Source organism: Hippocampus guttulatus, chromosome 4, assembly GCF_054856545.1.
Source record: "Hippocampus guttulatus isolate MCC_2025c chromosome 4, RoL_Hgut_1.0, whole genome shotgun sequence".
In the NCBI taxonomy this organism is placed as follows: domain Eukaryota; kingdom Metazoa; phylum Chordata; class Actinopteri; order Syngnathiformes; family Syngnathidae; genus Hippocampus; species Hippocampus guttulatus.
The window spans coordinates 5,801,731-5,827,557 of NC_141264.1; the positions used below are offsets into that span (position 1 = coordinate 5,801,731).

The window sequence follows — 25,827 nt, forward strand, 5'->3', positions numbered from 1 at the left end:
TTTCCTAAAAAGGAAGCAAACAATTGTCTCAGCAGCAAAAAAATAAATAAATCAGGATAGAATGGTTATTTTTGCCTACGGAGATAATAAACAAAGCTCAAGGGTGAACAATCAAGTTTGTCAAACCGTTCAATGATAAAAAGTATCCCAAAATTATACGATGCTTGCCACACAGTTCTTAGGTTTTGGGTTTGACTCGCCGGCTTCCTCCGACATTCCCAAAACAAGTATGTTAGGTTAATTGGAGACTCTAAATTGCCCGCAGGCGTGAATGCTCGTTTTTGTCCATACTGTATGTGCTTTGAGATTGCTTGGCGACCAGTCCAGTGTGTACCCAGCCTCTCACCCAAAAGTCATCTGGTCTTGGCTCTAACTCATCTTTGACACTAATTCGAACCAGCGGCATAGAAAATGGTGGGATGGCATGTGGACAGTGTGCAAGTCGTTTTTGTGTGCCTGCAGCAGAGAAGCATTTTGCTCGAGTAATCGTATCTGGAGCTTAATGTCTTCTCAGATGCAACCGATCCTGAGGGATCCGAAAACCATGTTACCATCATTTCCTCTGCCCTCCTTCGCCCGGGGAACAATTCCACAGTGCTAGTTAGGACCTTGTTATATTAATACGATTACATGATTATAACATCGGTGCTCTTTGTGGGAGTCACATGGGGACTCTGAACTGCATATCTCTGACTGAGAGGACACAGTTATGCCGCAATGGATGATCGTCTTGCTCTTCAATGACAGGAAATTGCTTACTCTATCTTTTGCCGGACCCAGAGTAACACTAAATTTACTTCTGTGTCATTTCAAAAGAGAGACACATTGATTTGCTTTTGTGTCACTTTCACCTGGCTCAGCTACTCACCGGGGTGTCGCGCTCTTAGTGTTTTAGCTTTATCCTGATAATAGTTATGAATACAGTAATTGCTGATTTCATTGTCGTTTTTTATCCAACAGAAATGTTGAATCCAACCTGGGGATAAAAAGTGACCAGGGATTTATCAACAGAGTGGCTCATGACATAAACAGTTTGGGAAATGCAGTATTTTTTTCAAAAATCGATACTATTGGTGAGTCCAGGCATGTGGATGTTATTTTTACAAACTTGACCATTCTGAAGTGTTAAAAATGGCTCGCTCTCTTTGATGATGTAATTAATTAATTAATAGGTCGGTGCTGATTTTGGCGGTATGAGGATTCCGTCCGATGCCAGCTACATATATAAAAACACGAAAAAGCCACTGGAGAAATCTTACTTGAAATGATGGCAAAACAACTCCAGTAAAAAAAATTTATAGCGCTCTTAATCACTGAAAAGTTTCAAAGGGCTTCACATGGCCATGCAGTTGACGAATATAAAAGACAGATGATAACAAACAAGAATTGTGGTTTAAAATAATGCCTACCTGATCAACATAACTCCAAAAGTTTTATGTGTGAAATGCCAATAACCAAGTGTAAACAAACAATAAGATCGGACCACCAGACTGCCTGCGGCCCACTTGGGAAAATGTCACCTTCCCTGTAGGTCAGCCCGCCCGTCGCTGAATCCATCATTTCTCATCTAATTGCAATCTTCAATAGTCATGCCACAGTAACCACGCGATTTGATGTACAAAGTAAAACTTCACATACAGTATCCATATTCATGACACTGCGAGGGGTTTAGGAAGTTTATTTCTCCAATAACTAACGGAATCCATTGTCTATCGGAAGAAAAACAGCTGACTGAAAGAACTGTAGCTCAGTGATCGGTGCCACCACCATTGTTTTTCATGAAGTAAAAACTAACAATGGCCTCAGTATTTCAGTATCTTCACTGCCGTCAAATTTCCTAAATTTCACTTGTGGATTTAACACGTGTCAAAACAGAATAATAACTTGGGTTTTTGGGACTTTTTCAATGTTCGTTATTTCATTAAACACTTAATAAGGTCCCAACTTTTTTTTTTATTTCACCTCAACATTAATTTTTATGTAATCGCTAATTAGAGTGAATAAAGGCGTGTGTCCCCTACAAGAGGGTGCCAAGTCTTCCCGCCATCTGCTACGGATAGCTGAAGGAGACAAAAGTTAACGGATGTAGTTTCTCAACATGATTGATTACATCATGCGTGACAACAGCCATTCACTTACTTGAGGGAACAGTCGTCGTGGTTTTGGATGACATTATTCTTGAACCTCAACTGAGGAAAGTGGTGGTAGGCTTGCCAAGTGTGTTCTCACTGAGGCACCGTGGCGTAAAATATAATCAAGATATGATGGCACATTCACACTTTTTTTTTTCTTCAATGGGTTTCATGGTCCATCTTGCCTGGGGCTCCGGGGTTCAATCCCCCCCCCCCCCCCCCCCCCCCCCCGTGCAGTGTGATCCCTAATTCAAATGTGTCCCCTGATCACCTGTCATGAACAGAAAGACATGAAAGGTAACACTGATTAGATCAGCAGGCTCCACTCTGAGATGCAGCGGAAGAGTAAGGGAGGTTCTGACTTCTTTTGACAAGTTCATTCATTCCATCTCCTCCTCTGAGCAGTTTGATCAATACCCATCATGAAAATGGAGCCTTAAGGCCAATCCTGTAAATGCTATCTTTCACATCTGCATGGGACTCTGTCGTCCAATAAATGTCAGGAATCTGAGGGAGCCGAGGCTGCTCCCAACTGGCTCTAAAGCAGCATGTGTGAGCACAAAAGCAAGAGGAAGCTTGCTGTACCTTCTGGCCAACTTTGTGATCTCACTGAGATGGAACTTGTCGAGGTTGCGACAACATGCACTCACCACAATGCTAAGAAAGCACCTTGAATTAAAGTAAGAGGACAAAAATACTTGGAATATCACAATGTTTGGTATGTTCTCTAAAGTGCTTTGTTACAGCTGCAGCTGTTGTGAAAGCAATATATGAAGAGATACAATGCAATACATCTGTTTTTATTTATATGGTGCTTTTACAACAGCTGCAGCTGTAACAAAGCGCTTTACAGAACAGTTAACATAACGGGGCTGTAAGAAACACTCCCATTACAGGTACGCATACATATACTGTGTATATATTTACATACAGTATATATATATATATACGTGCTAACCACTCGACTACCGGGCCGCGCATATATATATATATATATATATATATATGCGCGGCCCGGTAGTCGAGTGGTTAGCACGTCGACTTCACAGTGCAGAGGTACCGGGTTCGATTCCAGCTTCGGCCTCCCTGTGTGGAGTTTGCATGTTCTCCCCGTGCTTGCGTGGGTTTTCTCCGGGTCCTCCGGTTTCCTCCCACATTCCAAAAACATGCATGGCAGGCTGATTGAACACTCCAAATTGTCCCTAGGTGTGGGTGTGGTCGCGAATGGTTGTTCGTTTCTGTGTGCCCTGCAATTGGCTGGCAACTGGTTCAGGGTGTCTCCCGCCTACTGCCCGAAGACGGCTGGGATGGGCTCCAGCACCCCCCGCAACCCTAGTGAGGATAAAAGCGGTTCGGAAAATGAATGAATGAATATATATATATATATATATATATATATATATATATATATATATATATATATATATTGACAATTGAAAAGGGATTTTTCTCCACCCGCAAGAATCCTAGTAACCTGTACAGTAAGCATTCTGATCATGTAGTTAGAACAGTTGACCTTTTGAAAGAGTGTATGAATCATGTATTCAGACGAAGTGGATGTAAACTCATTACTGGTAGCACAAAAAATATTTCCAGGTTCACAGTCGGTTTTCTGGCATAGTGATGGAAAGCATCTTTTCCATTGTGATGGTGACCAGTGATCAAATAAGTGATCTATTAAATTGGCTCATGATATGTTAGCATGCACTGCATTTTTGTGCACAGAGCAAAATTTCTCCCACATAAGACGCAACATTCTGTAACAATGTTGAGGGGTCGATAGATTGTTGTCCATGTCCACTGGGCTCAGGTTCTAACCCTGCTAGTTTGCAAATACAAGTTTGATTATATTAGTGTGTTTTCCCCTCACTGGTCAAAGTCAGAAACACTTTAGCCAAGGCGCAATTATTACTTGAGAATGAATGGATATCAGGAAACATAATAATAGGTAGAACAATTATATTTGACATATATGATGCACCTAAAGTTAATAATATTTTTCAGTATTTTTAATTACTTTGAAAACATACACTCATTACAAGCGGTCCTAATTTATTGGAAAACTGATTTTCCAGCATGTATTGATTAGATAACATACACCTGAGTGTTACAAGCCAGAATTGAGTTCACAAGGTTGAATTTATTTGATATTCTCCCATCCACAAGGGGCCAGAACTACAGTATACTGTATACACAGTCTGAAATATGTACTCTACCGTACATATATTGACCTAAATCTTGTACAGAGTAATGCTGAAATTTCAACAAAAATGACCGTAGTGATTGAATAGACGAGGGCTGTCACTATTGAATCGATTCTCCAAACGACTTTTCCATTGAGTAATCGGACCCCCAAAACTCCGGCCAGGATGGATGTACCCCACAGTCACTCCATGTGTAAACGCTTCCTTGCACATCATTATAAAAAACACAAATAAAGCTTTTCCAAAGCTATTGCAAAGTAACACTATAGTCACTTAAATGCAAAGCTTTTCCTATAAATTAATTCGTCTAAAAACTGGAGAATGAAAAATCATTAAAAAAAAAAAAAGAGCCAGCCAGGGAGCGGTGCATCAACGCTCGCCTGCTACAGAGAGGACGTCTCGGGCAGCCGTGAGTACGCTGAGAGCCCGCCGCAGGAACTAAGGACCATTCCGTTGCCCGCATCACATTGGCCTGCTAACATTAAGGCTCCCTTTATGTCATAGGTGTCCAACTCAGGTCCTGGAGGGCCGCTGCCCTGCATGTTTTCCAAGTCTCCCTGTTTCAACACACCTGATTCAAATGAATAGGTTCAGTGTCAGGCTTCTGCAGAGCTTGCTGATGATCTGATCATTTGAATCAGGTGTGTTGCAACAGGGAGACTTGGAAAACATGCAGGACAGCGGCCCTCCGGGACCTGAGTTGGACACTTATCCTATGTTATGGCCACGATGCTACGGCAGTGTCGCAGAGCAGTGGTTGAGTGACTGCACACACCTGTTACGGCAGTTGAATAAAGACCGTTGGCAAAGCAAGTCGTCTCCTCACGTTTTCGGACACAACACTTTACTTTGGGTGTTTCTAACGAGCAGCTGGATATTGGTATAACATATAAATATGGTACACGATGTAATATACTATACGTCTGAGAATAGCTTGAAGTTAAATGCAAGTACTCTATCTGCCAGCAGAGTGCACAATTTTTCCTCTCCTGTTCCCTTTGACTCGCTTTGCGAGGCCAGCAGCAAAGAGACCAAAACGATGATAAATAAGCTCATCAGTGCGACCATGATGAATGGAATAGAAAACAAGCTAGGCCAGGATGTCTAGACTAGAGGAAAGCGTCATCCAGGGAACGTGAAATCTGTAAAGGTGGTACTTAGGCGATGACCCTGCAGCTACCCCAAAGTGCACTGGAGGAGGTGCGGCAGGTAAAATATGCCAAGCAGTAAAACATTCACCAAAAAAAAAAAAAAAAATCAAACAAAGCAGCCCAAAACAGACACGTAGTATCCATCTATTTCGCATATATATTGAAGTGTGTATTCTGCTCATATTTAGTCATGATCTATAACGTTCACATGTTCGCAGCGATACTTTGCGTCCTTGAAGCAATCATCACTTAAAATTGGAACACTCCCTACTGGAGACCTTGTAGAGACGCACAGACATAAGAATGCACCAGTTGATACAAGCTAAGAATTGGTTTAGGACAAACGAAAATCCTGATGCCTCACCATGAGTTTTGGTACCAAGAGTTGTGAATCCTTTCCTTCTTTGCACTCGTGACCGCCGCAGTCATTGTCTGTAAACCGCGGGTGCCAGAATATTCTGCAAATAAACCCTTTGAAGGTACTGTTTATCGACTCCAGCCTGTATTTGGATAACTAATATCCTCCTCGTCCAAAATTCAACGAATGGCGGGGGAAAGAAGGCCACGTTGCCCCCAACAATATCGATGCCATCAGTGAGTTCAGCAGCATGAAGAGCAAGCGAATGAGTCGTAATGACGGTATGGAGAGAACCTAAAGAAAGAAAAAACGTTTCTACAAAATATAATTCTGAGCTCTTGCAAAGTAAAGTACCCTTTTGTGCATACCAAACATTCTAACGTAGGACGTATTTGAAGCTGGAATTCTCCGCATGCCAAGTGGCATTATCTAAAATGAAATGAAATTCTATTATAATATTAGATGTTACTTCTTCCCTAGCAGTAGTAGCAGCAAAGTTGTGTGTTCATCCACTGTTTTTATTTAATTATTCTTGACCCACTTTTGGAAGTGAAGCAACTAGTCACCTCCGAATTCTTTTGAGCTCAGGTTTTGCTGTCCTGTGCTTGTACTTGTGGCTATTCATATGTTGTCTTCCCTGGCCAAAGTGTGTATGTGTGTGTGTTTGTGCTGGGGGGGGGGGGGGGGGCTTGCGCAGTCATCATGAAGGAGTCGGGGGTAGTGTGTCCCCCGTGCCATCTGTGCCTATGAGGAAGAGTATGGATTGGAGTTGGTATGCAAATAAAGGGCAATCTGCACACCTTCACTGCCAACCAGCCTTATCTCACTACGGTCTGACTCATTGGGCGTTGCCGTTATTCTTGTTGAGACAAAACAACAAAAAAATAATGCTAGTGTTGAATAAAACAGGCATAAAACGGCATGATGCTGACACTCTTGCTATAACTGCTTGATACCTAAAGAAAAGTACAAATAGAAAGCATTAAAAAAACATCTCATGGCATATTAAAGTGTCTTTTCTCACACGTAACTAGAACACATCATGCTAAATAACTAAAGATATTAGGTATGTAGTTGTGTGCAAACTTGGTGTCCAACACTAACAAACGTGTCATCACCGTGCTTGCCAACAAGGCCGATAAGTACTAACTTAGGTTTTGCTTTATTTCACGCAATAAAATTCACAGTATTTTATAAGTTATGTATATATAGTTGTATTTTTCACCAACATTCTGTCTCTCGCCATAATCCATAGACAACCATTAAAATGTTGTTTATTAATTTTTTTTGGGGGGGGGGCAGAAACATTGAGCAGGGGATCAAATAATGACTGTATATATGCAAGAGTTTACAAAAAAACCTATTCGCACCCTGGTGACTGAAGTTGCTCTTGTGCTATTGTGTCTGGAGTCATTGCTTATAATTCCATCCAAGATTTGTCGAGTACCGGTACTCAAATGCAACTAATGCAATCGAGTGCGGAAGATAAATACCTGAGCAAACAAACAAACAGAACATTTCATTAACCATGCAATCAAAACAGCAGGAACTAAATACAAATAAAAAGATCTCCAATTATGCCTAAGATTGCTTCAGTGAATGTGAAAAATGCAGTGTGCACAAAAAAAAACCCTCTCCTCTCCCGGCAGTGGGATGAAAACGGCAGTACAGCTCAAGGTTATGGTGAATGTCAATGCGATGGCACTCATGAATGCCATACTTTTTTTCCTCTGAATTTGCAACACAATACATTCTATCATATGAAGGTTTGATTAATTTTTGTTCACAAGTGTTCTTTAATTACTTCATTTACAGATTTACTAATTTTGAAGTATCAACAAAGCATTAGTCATAGCTCAGTTTTCATTCGCTATCCGTTTGTTTACTTGTATTGAAGACATACTTTACCAGCTTCACCAAATTGTCACAGCCCGCCCCCCCCCTCAAAAAAACCCCCAGACACGTCCTTGTATTGGTGACCTTTTAACAAGCTTCATATTAAGCACTCCTTTCATTAGACTGTGCTCTGATCACAAATTCCATTTGGCACAACAATGCGTCCAAGTTGCTGGTCTGGCTCCACATCTAGATGCACTTTTAATGTGGAAGATGCAAGCATTGATGAAATCTGAAGTCCCCTTGTTTGTATGTGAAAAAATTTTGAGCACGTTGCACAATATTTATGATTGGGTATGCTTGGCATCGACTACATGTGACACAGATAATGATGATCAGTCACATCAACAAAACATACTGCAGTTGAGGTGCCTGCACCCGAACGTTTATGATGTTGAAGCCTATTGCAAAGCGACCTGGCACAGGAACGGAGGTAACTTCATTTCTTGCTCTCTTTTGATGAGTCAAATGAGGAATGAATGAGGAAACGTTTGACGAGATGGATTTACAAGAACCAATTGCAGAACATTGCTGCACGTCAAATGGATGCACAGTTTCGAGGCTTTGTGCTAGCGGGCTAGACTTTGTCTTCAAATGTGTTTTTTAAGCTCTTCGATAATCTATGTGAACCTGTGAGTCTCCTACCCGATTGCACATGACCTGCAAAAAAAAAAATAAAAAAATTGTGATTTCAGACCAAGTGCAGCAAATGACAAAGAACAATATTATTGAACCTTCGACAAGCCCTTGGGCTGATCCAATGGTCATTGTCAACAAAACCGCCACTGACCAGAGGTTCTGTGTGGACTTTTGCGGTCTGAATCAAGTGACCCAAAAAGACTCTTAACTTTTGCCTAGAGTCAATCAATGAGTCTTGAGAGGGATGAATTTGTCTCAACTTTTGACTTTTCAAAGACTCATGAACTCTGTGCTTGCTGGTCTCATTTACAAAACGTGTAATGACATTGTTATCGCTTCACTTCCCTTTGAACAGCACTGGCCCAATCTGGAGGAAGTGCTGGACAGACTCCAAGCTTCTGGCCATCATCTGGTATTAAACCGGACCCAGACAAAGTTAAAACGGTCGAAGATTTCAGCACTCCCACTGCAATGAAGCATGTCTGAGAAGTTCCTCGGCTCGATGGGACATTATCGTCGCTTCATTCAGGATTATGGCCGTCATGCTGAACCTCCCCACGCTCTCACACGGAAGGATGAAGCTTTCCGCCGGGACAACAACTGCCAAAGAGCTACGGACACCTTGAAGGACCGTGTCACGTCAGCTCCTGTCCTGTCTTTCACTGACTTCAAGTGTCCCTTTTTCACCCATGCTGACGCCTCCGACGTTGGTCTGTGTGCTGCTTTAATGCAATAGGATGACAAGGGTCGTGAGCATGTTGTGGCCGCTCCCTTCACAGAGCTGATCTCCCCTACAGCACTTCAGAAAAGGAGAGCCTCGCTGTGATATGGGCCCTTGAGCACTTTTGTCCATAAGTTGAAGGTATGCATGTCACTATCTCACTATCCCAAGTTCCGACTTGCCAGCTGGTCACTTCACTTACAACACAAGCCTGGCACATGCAACAATGTACCTGATGAGCTATCGCACAATCCACTGCTTCTGACTTGCGACAGTCCAGCAGACTTCTTACCTGTGCACGCTTGTCATTGGCAGCTTTGACTTTCGTGCCGTGCCTCCTGTTTCGCTTGTGAACCGTTCCCAGTTGAGACAGTTACAATTAGATGATCCTGTTACAGGCCCTTTACTCTGGGACATTGAATCAGAGTCACGGAATGACCCAGATAGTGACAGCCTCTCTCACTATGTTGTACATGATTCTCTTCTGTATTGTAAAGACTAAGTCCAAATGTGCTTTACACCTGTTGAATGAGTTAAAACTGTTTGCCCCAACAACCGCTGTGAGAGGCGCCTTGCTGGACTGACCCCACTGCAGGTCACCTCTGTGTTTCTAAGACTTTGGCCGGACGGCTTTTCAGGTTTTTCTGGCCCAAGATGAGCGCTGATGTAAAACGCTACATAACTTCATGCTCTGTCTGCCAGTTCACTAAGCCAAGTCAAAGAAAGCCTGCAGGTTTTATGATTCCCATTGTACCTCAAAGACCTTGTGGGTGTTGATTTTATTGGCTTACACCTTACACCCGAGACTGACACATTAGACTTCAGAAGAGAGTCTGGTAAGATTATAGTTGAATTCAACCAAGTCAAACAGCGTTGTGACATATATATAGCAGTGGTTTACAGACACATGAAGTCCTTCCTATTCAGTTGCTCCAAAGCATAGTTCAGCATTTAGGCCTCCAGGCCCCGGCTGTGTTAATAAAACATAAGGAAACCAGGTGAGGTCATATTTGAGGTCAGACTGATACTGTGTTGAATATTTGAGCGTCTTGCTTGGTGTGGCTGTGAGCAAAGGAAAGAGTCGCGACACATTCTGGATGTACGTCACACACAGCCAGTGTGTGGACGACGCACGTGTGGCTCAGCTGTGCACGGGTATGCGTGAATATTTCCTCCAAACACGCTGCTGGGTGGAATGTTGTCGTGTGGCTGCTAACGCTTTGCTAGGTGCTTGTGGTGTTGGGTTTCAGTAGGTGTTCCGGGCTGTGACCCTGGCATATCTGCGTTTGTTTTATGTCACAGCCCCTCCCTTTGGGGAGATGACAGTCCTGCTTCGCCTGAGGGGATGAAACCTGAGATAGGGAGAGCTTAGGAATAAACAACAACTCCTTTATGAGGCGGGCCGCTTGATGCATTCACACATCTGACAGAGCGAGAGAGACAAAAGATTTTCTGGTTAGGGCAGTGGCTCCCCAAAAGTGGGATCCCTGCTGTGCAGCCCTTTTAATGGGGGCCACATATGGTTAAGCCACAACGAAATAAGTTTACATTTTAATTTCAAAATTACAGTGAAAAGAGCTTCAAAATGTCCACCAAAAAATTGTTGTATAACTAGTAGCCCGTGGATCAGTTCATGGGTTTAGCATACTTTAAGAATTTGAAAAATGTGTTTTGTTAATTTAAAGATGGTCATCTCACTTTTTGAGCATGGAATTTATTTACAAGATTTTCAATTCCCACACAATAATGAAACAGTACAATGGCATTGTAATGGTTGAGGAATCACACCAAATAAACACCGTTATAAATAAAAGCCACAATTATGTATCACTAACATGAGACCATCTTACAGAAAGCATGTAAACGGCAAGAAATGTCGCGCCCCCCCCCCCCTCCCCCAACACACACACTCCGCAATAGTCACATTTCCACAAAGTAGATGTGGACGTTTTTGTTTCTTTGTTTGTGTTGTTATTTTTTGGCGGGGTTAACATCTTTATTAAGCCATTACAAACCCAAAGTCTGCTTTATAGGTCCAGACCAAACAAGCAATCTAAAGGACTTTTCTGGTGCGAAAACACCCTCAAAGGGAAACTAAAAATCACTGCAAAAGTAAATAAAAAAGATAATTACCAAAATCAAATCCTATCCTAAAGTACAAAAAGGTTAAATAATTGGCATTTAAATTAAAATCTTCCTCAAACAATTTAATTAACGTGATCAGAACTGTGCTGCGTATGTTTGAAAGTCAGTTCACTATTTTGATTTTCCCCTCAGGTAAAAGTAGGCTACTGTGTGACAAATGAACAATTTGGATGATAAAAGTATAGTTTTATTACCCCCCCCCCCCCACATAAAAATAATAATCACGCAGAAAGACTCAAATATCTGAATAGTTGTCCTTACTCAGGACTTCAAAGCAAATTTGAATCCGAGATGGTTTTATGTATTCCTAAATGTTATTTTTGACGCTGATTTGAAACTCATCTTTCCTTTTTGTTTTGTAACGCATTAGGTATTTGAGATATTTTTATTTTTTACTTTTAAGATTGACCTATAAAAGCTTGCACCGTACGGATTTTACAATGCATAGTAATTTATAGCTCCGATGTTTCAGGAAAAAAAATCTACCTGTTGCTGAACATACTATGTTACATATTATTATTATTATTGTTATTATTACTACAGAAATGTGATTTTCTAGAGAAAAAAGAGGGCAGATTCCGAATCAGGGCAAAAAAAATAAATTATGAAATCTAAAAAAAGCTTACTTACAGATCTGATTTGTTTTTAAATGGTAAAAAAATGTTGACCAGTGTTATTTGAGAGGTCCAGAGGGTGGGCCAGAAAATGCCCTCCACTTCTGGACTAACCCATTTTTATTTGCATCAGTCAGTTTATCCAATTCCTCTTTAAAATGTCATTTGATTGGATGCGAACTATTCGATCGGTGGTGCTTTAAGAAGTTAAGAAGGCACAGCCGCTTTGCAGCACAGCTAGTAAATGATTGCCACAAACCCGGGCGGTCTGTCTGCATCCTCTCCATCTCAACTATAAGCTGTCTCCCGTGCCGTGGCCAGGTCCTTCAAAGGCTGCACTTCAACCGCCAATTTACCAACTCAGTTATTTCAAAGGGCCTTTCAAGAAATGTGGCCTTCTTTCTCTCTCCCCGAATAAATTTGGAAATGGCTTGTTCAGATCGTCTGCCATTGAAGTGATGATGCAGTGATTCAATTCTGAAATTAATTCATTTGAATATTTGTGTGTCACAATTGCTGTAGTGTTGTTTTAGGCGTTGTTTCCTGAGTGTGTGTTTGCCTGACTTCCTGTTGCTGCTGGCTTTTAAATTTGCCATTGGAGCAGCCGAGCGGGTGTGGCTGGCATGTTGTTTTTTTTCAATGGCCTGTGTGTAAGGCATAAATGATTGTTGTGTCAGGAATCTGCCTAGCAACAAGTGGCTGGCAAGACTCTTTTCTTTTTTCTGTATACTTTTCAGCAAGTGACAATGTACAGCAACTTGATGTAAATTAAGCATGTGTGTTTTATGCAATATAATGAACATGTTGCCAGATAGCTGAATTCTTTTTTTAAACTTCAATCGAGAAAAATGAGTTAATTCTACATTTATAGAATATCAATAAAACGAGAAAAATAAGTGTTGAAATGCTCGCGTTTCTTTCCAAAAGAGTACTTTTGGTTTGTAACAGCAATGGCTGAGCAACTTGTCTTCATGTAGCAAGGAAAGTTGAAAATGTTACAGCCGGTCATGGTTGTCAGTGTTTTGTTTGACGCTGCTTGGAGTTGCTGTCAGCTGCTTGCTCTTATTCTCTTGGTCCATTGAAAGAGTTTGGGCGCCGCACTCTTTCTTTTGTTGTTCAACACAGCCGTGTGCCTCCACTACAGTCAGGTCCCTTCCCCCCAGCCAGCTCTTTCGTTCTTTTTTTTTTTTTGCCACCCATGCTCCCATCTCTCTCTGTCTTTCTCTCTCTCTCTCTCTCTCTCTCTCACTCCATTTCATCCATCCAGGGTGACGCCAGTCACCCCGCCCCGTTCAACTCAGTCCACCGCGTTCATTTCATTCCTGCTCCCATTCCGCGCATATTTCGCATCCTTGGAGGGACCCGGCGCATTTTACGCACTCAGCACGCCCGATTCTCCGTCAAACCAAAACCGAGTGGACGCTCCCAAGTTGCCGGGGGACCTTCCACATGCTGCGGATGCACCCGTGTGCGCAAAAGTGGGGGAATTTAGCGATTACAAGGCCAATGAATCGAGGTAAGTTATCCAGGCGGAGTCCCCTCCTCCGCTTTTCGCTAGTAAACCGTCGGACGAACAGCTCCAAGTGCTCAAAAACAGTTTCGTCGACATCGAGGGGAAGGAAGATAAACTCACTCACATAAAGCTCATTTTTTCAGTGTATCTCCAAGAATATGAAAGTATTAAGTGTTTGTCGTGTGCACCTCAGAGCCTCCGGTGTCGCTTTCCTTCCACTTTTAGTCGTTATTCCCAAGATACAAATGTTGTTTTCTTCCCTCAAACGGAAGCATCGGTGGGGTTTCCGAACCGTGGCTGGCCGGTTCGTGGAAAAAGCAGAAGGCATCGAAACACGCAGGCATTGCAGGCAGTTTACAAAGCTGAGAGTCAATGGAGGACTTGTTGCATCGGCGGCTTTTCTCTTGCTCGGCAGGCGGGGAGGAGGGAGGAGGGCGGGTAGGAAGACAGGCAGGCAAGCGGCGGGCAGGCCCCAGGCACCGCACACACACAGGCCACAGCCTCCCTTCACCTACACGCACGCACACATGCTCAGAGTACGACTACACTACATTACAAAAAAAAAAAAAGACTTAAAAGCGGAATGTCACTTTGTTATCACGTTGTGAACTCGCTGAATTAACGTTAATCCTTGAGGCGTCAGTTTTTTTTCAATAAAATGATTCAGGTTTGAGTTTTCAAAAGCATGCAGTTTGAAATTGCTTCCAGAGAATGGTATATTGTAAATGTTGCTTCTTGCAATGTTGCTACTTTGGCACTTAAAGGGTTAAAAACGGAAATGCTGATGCTTCCATTCATTATCCTTCAACATTATCCAGAAAATCATAATTTATTATGGTTGTATTATCTCCATTGGTATATTATTGGAATGACTGTTTGTAATTCTTATGGCAAGATGTGAGGATTTCTGTGTACTTGAGCAATATGAGCAATATCAAGTGAAAATGAAAATCATATATCTCCAAAATAAAAAATAAAAAATTGCAGGCTAGCCTAGCTTAACATCACTATCAATTAGTAGCAGCTCTCTATTTCACAATTAATCACATACAGTATATGTGATATACAATAGAAGTGAAATGTGACATGTTTAATAGGGACTTTACAAATGTTGATGTGGTAATATTGGCCATTTCAGAAAATGTTCTTGCTTGATGATGTGTTGTTGTTTTTCCAGACATTTGCATAACAATAATGATCTTCAAAAAACATATATCTCCATCCATCCATCCATCCATCCATCCATCCATCCATTTTCTAATTCGCACAACCATTCACGCTCACAATCACACCTAGGGACAATTTAGAGCGTTCCATTAACCTGCCATGCATGTTTTTGGAATGTGGGAGGAAACCGGAGGACCCGCAGGAAACCCACGCAGGCACGGGGAGACCATGCAAACTCCACACTTCCACAATGTGGTCCGCATGTGCCGCGTCGGTACCAATGCCATGCTCCCACATTGCAAAAACATGCATGGCAGACTGATTGAACACTTAAAATTGTCCCTCGGTGTGAGTGTGAGCGCGGATGGTTGTTCGTCTCTGTGTGCCCTGTGATTGGCTAGCAACCGGTTCAGGGTGTCCCCCGCCTACTGCCCGAAGACGGCTGGGATAGGCTCCAGCACCCCCCGCGACCCTAGTGAGGATCAAGCGGTTCGGAAAATGGATGGATGGATGGATATATATATATATATATAGATATAGATATAGATAATATAAGATAATATATAAAGAGCGCAAGGGCGGCCCGGTGGTCCAGTGGTTAGCGTGTAGACCTAACAGTGCAGAGGTACCGGGTTCAATTCAAGCTCCAGCCTCCCTGTGTGGAGTTTGCATGTTCTCCCTGGGCCTGCGTGGGTTTTCTCAGGGTACTCCGGTTTCCTCCCACATTCCAAAAACATGCATGGCAGGCTGTTTGAACGCTCAAAATTGTCCCTAGGCGTGAGGATGGTTGTTCGTCTGTGTGTGCCCTGCGATTGGCTGGCAACCAGTTTAGGGTGTTCCCCGCCTACTGCCCGAATATGGCTGGGATCGGCTCCAGCACCCCCCTTGACCCTTGTGAGGATAAAGCGGATCGGAAAATGGATGGATGGATGGATATATGTAGCACATGTCACACTTGAAGATGAGCAAACAACAATCATTTCCACACAAGACAGAATTCCTAACGATCGTCATTTATGTGAGTTTTTTTAAACTACCATTAACCACCATGCACTGTCGTATATACTCCTTTTGTAGTGGACGCTAAAAGGAGTTGTTACATTAAAATATGACAAAGTGATGCTTGCACAGTTTTTTTATGTTGGATTTTTTTTTATTTGCTGCACACATTTTCAGTTACAGTATATAGTTAGTGTTGTTTGGAAATTTGTATCCAAAACTTGCCATGATGATTCCCTTACAATGATGAATTTGTTGTGAAAGTGTAACTACATATTTGTGTGTGTGTGTTGGGTCATTGTCTTTGCTGTGTTCAGGCTTGGGTGTGTACAAAGCTTTTCAGTCACCCTGGGCAAACAGCCTCCCTTCGTTTCCCCCATTTTCCTGCTCTCCTCCTCCCCCTCCACCCCCAGCCTCTTCATTCCGTTGACATCTGTTTTGAGTGCTCCGTGCACCTGTAGACTGTGGAAGCGTTTGTGTGCGTGCATGTGTGTGTGTGTGTGTGTCCGAGGAAGGGGAGGACGATAAAGGGAGGTGCAGAATGCAAATCCAGGCGTTTGTTCAGGGACTAAGCAACGCAGACCGGCTGACTAACGACCATTTGGTGTGTGTGTGTGTGTGTGTGTGTGTGCGTGTACGTGTATGTGTTTGCCTCTTGCTGTCCCGGCCAGGCAGGTCTATTGTTGCAGCAGCAACAGGCGTCGGTGTATGAGGACGCACCATATGGCCTCTGTGTGCTTTAGTCACAACTGCTGTGTACTTGTGCATGTTTGTGTGTGTGTTCATGTACTGAACCAATGCGGTCTCAGTATGGTGGACTTGCTTGCTGCAAGCTGCTCCCTTTTGTGTCATCTGTTGTCTCCTTTCTTGACATGAGGACAAAATCTGGCATCCAGACTTTTTTCTTTTTCAAAGACGTCAGATATAGTCTGCCTGACTGGCAAATCATTCATAATCCTTCACATTAGCACACATCAACAGGTGATACTGCAAATGTGGGAATAAACTCTTGTTTCAGGATAAAAAGGGGTCCCTGGTGCCCACTTCATAATTTTATTGAAAACACTTAACCTAAACCCGAAGCAGCTGTAATTCCTGGATCACAATGACCCAATTTACTCCAAAATATCATGATGTTGATGCTAGTTTCCAGGAAGGGTCCACTTCTTAAGTATAGTGTACCGTCAATGTGATCCCTGATCGTTAGACAGTATGTGTGGAGAAAAAAACCCGGTACTTTTTACAGGATATGTAATGAAATTTAGGGAGCAGCAGAGACAGTTTATTAGAGCTACACTCTTGAGCGAGTGGGTGGGATCCATGGGGTGCAGGGGGCAATGGGTGGAGGTGGGGGTGGCAAAGGGAGGGTGGGTTTTGGTGTGGGAGTTTGGTCGGCTTTGTTTAAGGGATAGGGGGAACAATGGGCATCATCCTGGGTGGGGTGGGAGACATGAGTGGGTCTGCTTATGGAGGTGGGGGTTAGTTTGTGGCTACAGGAGGGCGGCTGGGGCCTGTGCTTGTCTTTCTTTCAGTTCGTCTCCAATAGCCATTTCTGAAATTTGACCCAAAATACACCTCTTCATATCGTAAACGCCGAGATTAGCTTTCTCATTGGTGCAGCGGAAGACATAATGTGTCACTCAGGGTAAAAAAAACAAGACATTGCTCCTTCTTTTCTGATCATGATACAGTGATCCCTTGCTATTTCGCGGTTCGTTTATCGCGGATTCAGTGCATCACGGATTTTTTCAAACATATTCGTGAAAAAAAATTAAAAAACCAATTTTTTTCATATACATGGAGTACAGTACTGTATATGTTGCTCTATGTGATTCACTGTTGTTTTGCGGCTTCTCGCGGACTGTTTGCGGACTTTTGCGGACTTAAAAAAAAAAAAATATATATATATATATATATTTTCCCCTGTAAATGTTAATTGGTCGCTACTTCGCGGATTTTCATTTATCGCGGGTGGTTTTGGTTCCCATTAACGATTACTTTATACAAAATATTAAAGAGAAAGAAAAAGACATGCCCTTTAATGCGCGCTGAACTGAAGTTCTATGTGGTGTATGCCGATGTTTTGCTTGAAGTCCCACCATAGACAGAAGATGCACCAAAGAGATTTTGTGCCATTTGAAAGACCGTTTCTTGATTTCAAATGCTCAATTGTAAGATCTCATTGCTGCACTGCATTCACAGAACAATTCATTTGGTAGGCCAAAGATAACTTTCTACTTTCTGTCAGAAAGGTACTCATTTGACAGCGTTTCTTAAGAGGAGTGAAGGTTTTGGTTGTATGTCACTGTACCGTACAAACTTTAAAACATTTTTTTTAATGTGTTTGGTAAGGGTCTTTTGTACAACTGTTGCACTCATAAGATTTGCTATTAATTGCTAATGTTGTTGTGGTGTTCTGGCAAAATATTCTGTGCTGTGACAACGGTGTGGACATCAGAACCGGTTTTAGCCGGCCAACATCTATGTGACGGGAAAAAAGGAATGTGTCTGATTCTGCCCCATTTGTCTTCGACCGTAGCAGACACGCAATTCCTGTCATTATAATCGTCTGCTATGAAGGCTGCCTGAAGAGACGACTGATCGATGTTCATCTTAATCTTGATTGACAGGGAGCGTTGACTACCTTGCCGCTCATCAGCTATTTTATGCAACGTTTGAAACTTAAATGTAGAGAGACCCAATTAAAAAAAAAAGTAAAGTTTTCAACATGTGCAAATTAAATTCAGAAAATGATTGTGGTAAAAGACAAGTTAAATTTCCTTGCCGCAGGAAAACTGCCTAAAAGGTGGTGTGCATGCCATACAATAGTTACATGTTTAGACCAGGTGCACTTGAACTTCAGATATTCTTGGATTGTCCAGGATTTCAGTCGTCCTCATGGAAGTAAATCAATGAATTATTTCAAAAAGAATATAACCTATAATCATTACGTTTATGCCTTATGTTTTGTATGTGAATTTCAAGGCTACTTTACAGTATCTTCAATCTGCAGGTTTTTTTAAACTTGATTTGACATTTTAAAATGGCTCCATATCCAACCGTCTCGATATATGTCTTCATCGGTGTTGTCCTGAGCCCATTGCTTTGTTGGCTCGTAGCCAGGAGATAAAGCGGAGTGACTCACCCTCACTGGGAAGCCTGAATCAACCTCTTGTTTCCTGAGCCCAGCATGAGGCGAACAGGAAGTGGGGATTTCAGCTCCATCTTGCCTACTTTCGCGGCTGGCCGAGCTGACATGATGTGCGCTACCAACTGAGAAACGGCTTTCTTTGTTGCCTGATTCCTTCTTCATACAACCTTGATTTTTGTTGTCTTCAGCTGTCCCAGCGATGACCCGTCAGTCTTTGCTCTGCTGTCCTTATGTTGTAATCGAATAGGACCTCGTCAAAATGTTATCAGATTGACCTGACTGTAACCGCAGTGCATTGCGTTTTAATACATTGACAACGAGTGGGTGATGGTAAAAATATGTCGTTTTTATCAGAATGATTCAAAATAGATTTATAGGACTTTGGGAAAGGCCTCTTGAGTACAATACAACACATCTTTATTTATATAGCAGCGCCTAAACAGTCAGTGTGTGATTAATCAAATTTATCATTCTAATAATTTGTACAGAATAAGGGGTAGGACTTGATAAGTTTTTCGACTTCCTTGTACTCCCTTTGAACACATGAACTGCACTAAACTAACATATGTATTGATCTTTTTTCTTTGGTTTTGAACTTTTTTTGTGAAGTACAATGAAAGGCTGTGCAGATACAATAATGAAGATGTGATAAACGCAATGCATTTAGAACAGTGGTTCTTAACCTGGGTTCGATCGAACCCCAGGGGTTCGGTGAGTCGATCTCAGGGGTTCGACGGAGCCTCTGCCATGGAGGGTAAGACACGCCCGACTCAAAATGTCAATTAGTTATCACACGCCCGCTTGTCCATCACTGGCTGCAGATGATCACATGACATTGCTTGTCCAATCGGTGCTGTGGGAAATTTAGTTCGCTCAGTAGTCAACGTGTGACTGTCGTGATAGTACATTGTACAATTTTTAAAAAAAAAAAGTATGCTTATCTCTTGAAATTTTACTTACTTTTTTCTGTTTTTAATAAATGAGGGTTTTTTTAATATCTTGAATTTATTTTAAAATATATTTATTTTTCACTCACGAAGGGTTTGGTGAATGTGCATATTAACTGGTTGGGTTTGGTACCTCTAACAAGGTTAAGAACCACTGATTTAGAATAATGCTGGTGCAGGAAAAGGTTTTCTTTTTGTTAATAATCAATCAAAGCAAGTCATCAGAATGTGTGTTGAGCCCACTCTCATCACACCAATCTTTGTCATTTGATAGTTATTCATATTATATAGATAGATAGATAGATATTATTCATAGAAATGTCAACACTATAGTGTTGACATTTTGAAGTTTTATTTAAAAAAATGAGAATTCCTATAATCCCTGAAGGGAAATGAAACACTGCTGTATCTGATCTGTTTTTGGTTGAACCCAACCAAACATTTGCATGCACAAACAGATGTTAGGAGTGATGGGTCACTCAAATGGCGACTACACTTCTGAGCTGAGCCTGGGTGGTTGGGTGTCTTGCTGAAGGGCACATTGACAGCAATCAGGAAGCTGGCCATAATTTCTCCAGCAACTAGTTGCAATTTATTTGAAGTGTGAACTATCGATGACAAAACCTTTGGAATGAGCTAATGCGCTCACAAATTGTTAGTCTCTGAACGCGACCATAAGCACGAGCCAAGGAGCATCTCCGTTGCGTGAAAAAAAAAAACCCAGACCAAGTCTTCAGCAAATATCTGCACAGCTAAACGAGCCGAAAAGAGAGTAATTCCTCTTCAACATTTCTAAGGAAAACATCGATGGCCCAAAATTGACTAGCACCCCCGTCCGTGCAAAGTGTGAAAAAGTGGATGTCTGGAATCGGTGATGTGAAGAGAGAAGTGTACTGACGGCTTGAATTCAAATCATTTGAGGCCCATTTTAAAATGTTTCCATTTGTAGGCTGTTCTCAAGCGAATGGCAAACAGAGCCAGAGTTGAATTGTTGTTCTCAAAGATTCGTTATAAAAAAATGAATCCCTTGCCTGTCTGTGGCTGACTATCTATCAGTGTGAAAGGTCATGTCTCGGGTTGAGGCGTGGGGGTTGTTCTTATGCTTCTGGGAAACTAAACACCTGAAAGTATCTCAAGCTGAACTATCACTTTTTCAAATAATTTGACATTTCTTTGTAAAATACAGTTGGCTATAAAGAAAACATTCACTAACATGCTATTCAGTGCGTGTAATAGTGCACTCAACAAGTGTATCTGTTTTTCAGGTCTTGTTTCTTTTTGGTGTCTCTTTTCTCTAGAGCTTGGTAACATCTAGATTTTTGTCTAGAATTGATTTAAAAACGGAAACAATGTCCCTCTGTTTCATGACCTCAGCTATGGATGAGAAGGGAGAAAACATCCCAGCCACAAAACCTTGTGTAGGTGTTAAGTTTCAGTTCTGTGCCGGCTCTTTTTGAAAACACGTTTGATTGGCATTGATGATCGTGTTGGTCATGTCAATAAAGCTCTTCTGCTAACCCTCAAATCCGGTTGTGTTTTACACGGCTTCGGGAGAGAAGAACAGGAAATGAGCAGATTTGATAAAAGCTTTCGGATTGTCTAAAAAGCAACTCCATGTACACTTAGACACTGTAGCATGTTTTCTGGATTTCTATCAGCCTTGCCCTATATGTGTGTGTGTGTGTGTGTGTGCGTGTGTGTGTGTGTGTGTGTGTGTGTGTGTGTGTGTGTGTGTGGTTGGGGGAATGCAAATATTCGATGGAAGAGGATCTAATTGTGGTGGATGTTCGGGGTACTGTCGTGTTATGTTTGAAATGTTCCTATACGTACGCACACTCACACACCAGTGTCATTCTCGGTATTGCTCCTAAATTCACACTTATTAAATGGTGTTGCTTCACCTTCCCTGGCCTCTTTCCTCTGGTGACACCGTGACAGATATTGTTTTGTGTGGTTCTGTGTGTACAAATATGTGTGTGTGTGTGTGTGCGTGTGTGTGAGAGAGACATCCGTCCCCACACTATCCACAAGAAAAAGGCTAGATAATGGCTTCCTCTGACTCAGCAAGAAAGTGCGTTGACCAGACAAAAGAGTGAAACCTTCTCATCACATTTCCCATGGAAGAAGTCAATCGGTGCCTTCGTGTGCAGCCTGGGACCAATTACCATGTGTGTGTGCGCGCTTCATTGCTAATGAAGACATGGTGTTTAATGGGTTTCCTCTGAATCAAAGTTTTCTCACCACAATAAAAGCATGCAGGTCTTATTTATATATATTTATATTTATATTATAATTATGTTTTTCCACAAATGCCACTTGCTTCTAAAAAACATCAAATCAGTTATACATAATGAATTCAACTATTCTGATTACACAGGAACCTTATAGATCCACATGATATGGAAAAGTATTGGAACACCCCACCATTACATTTAAATGGGCAAAGAAAGTGGTCTATGGCTCTGCAGAGACTTTTTTTTTATAAGATTTGGGATAATTTCTGTCCATTTATCTGTCGGCGGATTTGTGAAGATACACTGCCAAAGCCAGTCCCAAAACGAAAATGAAAAATTGGGTGCGTTGCTTCAAAAATCTTGGGTTTTGTTTGCTGCTTGTGTTTTTCCCAACCCGACACCTCATGTCATGGATGGACTTGAATACTGACATCTGAGCAAGGATAATCATTAATATGTAGGGATATAACTGACTGAAACTTCTTTGTGTTTATTTAGCTTATTTAGCAGAGTGGTCTAGGGCTACAATCCTATGTCCCCTTTTTTTCTTTTTTTTTGCACCAAGCATCGCTTCTGTGGAAGGAAATATTTGACGGACTGTCTAAATCGCAGCGACACGGAGGTGACAATCTCACCGGCGGCCCTCCTGCGGACTGTTGTGGCGGCTGACTCGGCTTCGAATTGAGGCTGACCTGACTGAGCTGCAATATGCGAAGTGCGCAAATTCACAGTGACACCCTTAAATCTGGTACCTAATTTAACATTTCCAGCGCGCGTGAGCACCTGCGCCCTGCTTATTTGCGCAGCGTCTATATACAGACTGTATCATTTTCGGTGTAGCGACTGAAAATGACATATCCAAGTTTGGCTCGCTTAGCGAGTGGCAACGTAAGACGGCCGCCGGTGGTTTATTTCTAGCTACAGTGAGGAGCATCTCTGCTAATTGCCACTGAAAGAAGAACTTCCTGTACTACAAAGACCAAGATTCCTTGTAAAATTGAGCATGCACAGAACACAAGCAAAAGCCCCGTTCAAAGGAGGTGACCGATCGCGTTGAAATGACCCAATATTCAGCTTGGGAAAGGGGTATCCCAGGTGTTTTATTCCGGTTTTTGCACGTTTAAATGGCCATTAAAAACCAGAATACTGCCAATATTCGGGTTTAAAAGGGTTATTGACTGCATCTAAATGTGGTATCAGATAAGATATCCTTTATTTGTCCCACACTGGGGAAATTTACAGCCTCCAGCAGCAAAAATGTGGGTAGAAAGAAGAAAGAAGAAAAAACAAACAAACACCGTTCAATTAAGTGCAATATAAATACAAAAGGGATAAATCGCAGTGCTATTTACAATTGTTTTTCACATCATGTAATTATTATTATTATTATTGTTGTTATTTTCATTCAGCAGCCTGACAGCAGTCGGTAGGAACGAGTGTCGGTATCTCTCCTTCTTGCAGCGCGAGTTAACAGTCTCTGGCTGAAGGAGCTACCTAGTGCTGTCAGGGCAGGCTGGAGAGGGTGGGAGGGACTGCCCATCATAGCCTTTAGCTTCCTTCCATAGCCACAGCATCCTTCTGTTGCCCACCTCCTCCAGAGTGTCAAGGGAACAGCCCAGGACAGAACTGGCCTTCCTGGCCAGTCGCTCCAGTCTCTTTCTGTCCCGGGCTGAGATGCTGCCTGACCAGCAGACAATGCCATAATGGATGGCCGAGGCCAGCACCGAGTTATAGAAAGTCTTAAGGAGCGACCCCTGAACCCCAAAAGACCTCCGTTTCCTGAGTAGGAAGAGTCGGCTCTGTCCCTTCCTAATCAGGGTGTCCGTGTTTGTAGACCAGTCCAGTTTGTTGTTCAGAAGAACACCTAGGTACTTGTAGGAGGTCACCCTCTCTATGTCCATACCCTGGATGTTCATCGGTGCCGGTGAGGACTGTTTCCTGCAGAAATCCACAACCAACTCCTTAGTTTTCCTAGGGTTGATCTGGAGGAGATTCTGCTGGCACCAGTCCACAAAGTCCTTCGTCAGTCCCCTGTACTCCCGATCGTCCCCCTCTGTAATGAGGCCAACAATCGCAGAGTCATCGGAGAACTTCTGAAGGTGGCAGTTTGGAGTGGTGTGTCTGAAGTCCGAGGTGTAGAGGATGAACAGGAATGGAGCCAGAACAGTCCCCTGCGGCGCTCCAGTGCTGCAGAGAAGCCTGTCCGACTCACAGCTCTGCAACCTCACGTACTGCGGCCGATTTGTGAGGGAGTCTATGATCCATGCTGTGAGATGGTGGTCCACTCCGGCGTTCTGCAGTTTGCCACCCATTCTGTCAATACCACACATACTGTCAATACGACAGTATGTGTGGTATTGACTGTCCCTCGCAAGATTGTTTATCCATTCATCAGTTTGGCCTGGATCCTTCCATCTATGCAGTGGTGCTGTCACGTTCCTCCACTCGGAGTTGTCAAGAATGCGTGTGACCTCATCACATGACCTGTGTTCAGGTTGCAATCATCAAAGGGTATCGTGTTGGGAGGAGATGCGCAAGCTGCGGCAGCATAACCACCACATTCTGTTGTGTCTTTGGTTGGTCGCTGTTGCTGTTTGAGATCGTTATCACAGGTGCTGTTTATGACCACTGACAAGAAATGTGGGAATTGCATTGAGCCTCATTTGGCCTTCTCGTTTTTGCTGCTGACTGTTTCCTGCTCCTTCACCTGCCATTGCTTTTCGCACCTGTTTTGTCGAGCAATTGTGAAATATTTTATCACCTGTTGATGAACGAGGTCTGAACCTCCGTCCTGCAATCGCATCAGGTACATATGCAAAGCATGAGGACAGAAAACTGAAGAAAAAAAATGCTTTTGATTTACCGACTTGCTGCTCAATCGGTTACTCTCTGAAAAGTGGATTTTACTGGGGCCACGTCATTCCTTATTCTGGTGTTTTGCGACTACATATCATAATAGCTTTGCGGTTGCCATGACTTCTGTGTCATCTCCAGTGAATAACTCCTTGTCCTCATTTAGTGACAACAATACTTTTTGGAATTGCAACTCTGTGCGCCGCAACCCCCAGAGGCGCAACACAGCCCCAAACACGGCAGACTAGACTTGCGCTGGCACGGAAATTAAGTTACACCCATGGTGTTCGGTCCCAGTGGCCCTTGTACATCTCATCCTGTTGACTTTGGTGCTCTTGTCATCTGATCGAAAGCGAAGAGAAGTCTCAATTTGGGTTTTAAATTGGACAGTGATTCTAAATTGGACCAACAAATAGGTGCTGTTGTTCAAGTTGGCTTTTTCTTTTAATCTTGGACAGCTAGTTAAAGTAAGCAGATATGGAGTAGATCACTCCATATCTGGCCTCCTTTCACTGACTCCCTGTATATTTTAGAGTTTATTTTAAGATTCTGCTATTTGCCTTTCATTCTTAAAACCAGGGGTGTCAAACTCATTTCACATACGGTCTCGGTCGATGGCAAGTGGGCCGGACCATTAAAATTATACCATACTCTGCTATAAATAACCAAAATAATATGTTTTTCCTTTGTTTTGGTCTAAAGAAGCACAAGAACATTCGGAAAATGTTGAAATTTAATGAACATGTCTTTTGCAAAACATTTCATGAAGCACCTTAGATTTCCTGAGACAAATGTGCAATTTACTTTTATCATTCACATGTATGCATTGCAACTGATCCCACTGACTGTACAAAGGCACAAAACCTTAACAAGTAATTGATATTGAAAAATATAGTAATGCATTTTAAGATTAAACGAGATTCATAAAGAAAGGAATTTTCAAACCATTTACACGTGTGCATATAAAATCTAAATTTAATCACCGCCTACACCTTACAAACTAAGGAGAGTGCAATTAAATGTGGAAAGAATAAAGTATTCACATGTCCTTGACAGCGTCTGCTGTATTGGATCTGTTTCAGTGACAGACTGGGACTGCGGGT

The 25,827-nt window shown here is 42.4% G+C and overlaps 1 protein-coding gene across 1 annotated transcript in view; it reads left to right on the forward strand.

Moving 5' to 3' along the window:
• The first annotated feature begins 13,156 nt into the window (after positions 1 to 13,156).
• Positions 13,157 to 25,827, forward strand: part of LOC147205749 (transcriptional enhancer factor TEF-1-like) — a 54,899-nt gene continuing 42,228 nt past the window's right edge. The window contains exon 1 of the mRNA XM_086109058.1: positions 13,157 to 13,376. The gene's annotated coding sequence lies outside the window, so the exon portion shown is untranslated. The remainder of the gene's footprint in view (positions 13,377 to 25,827) is intronic.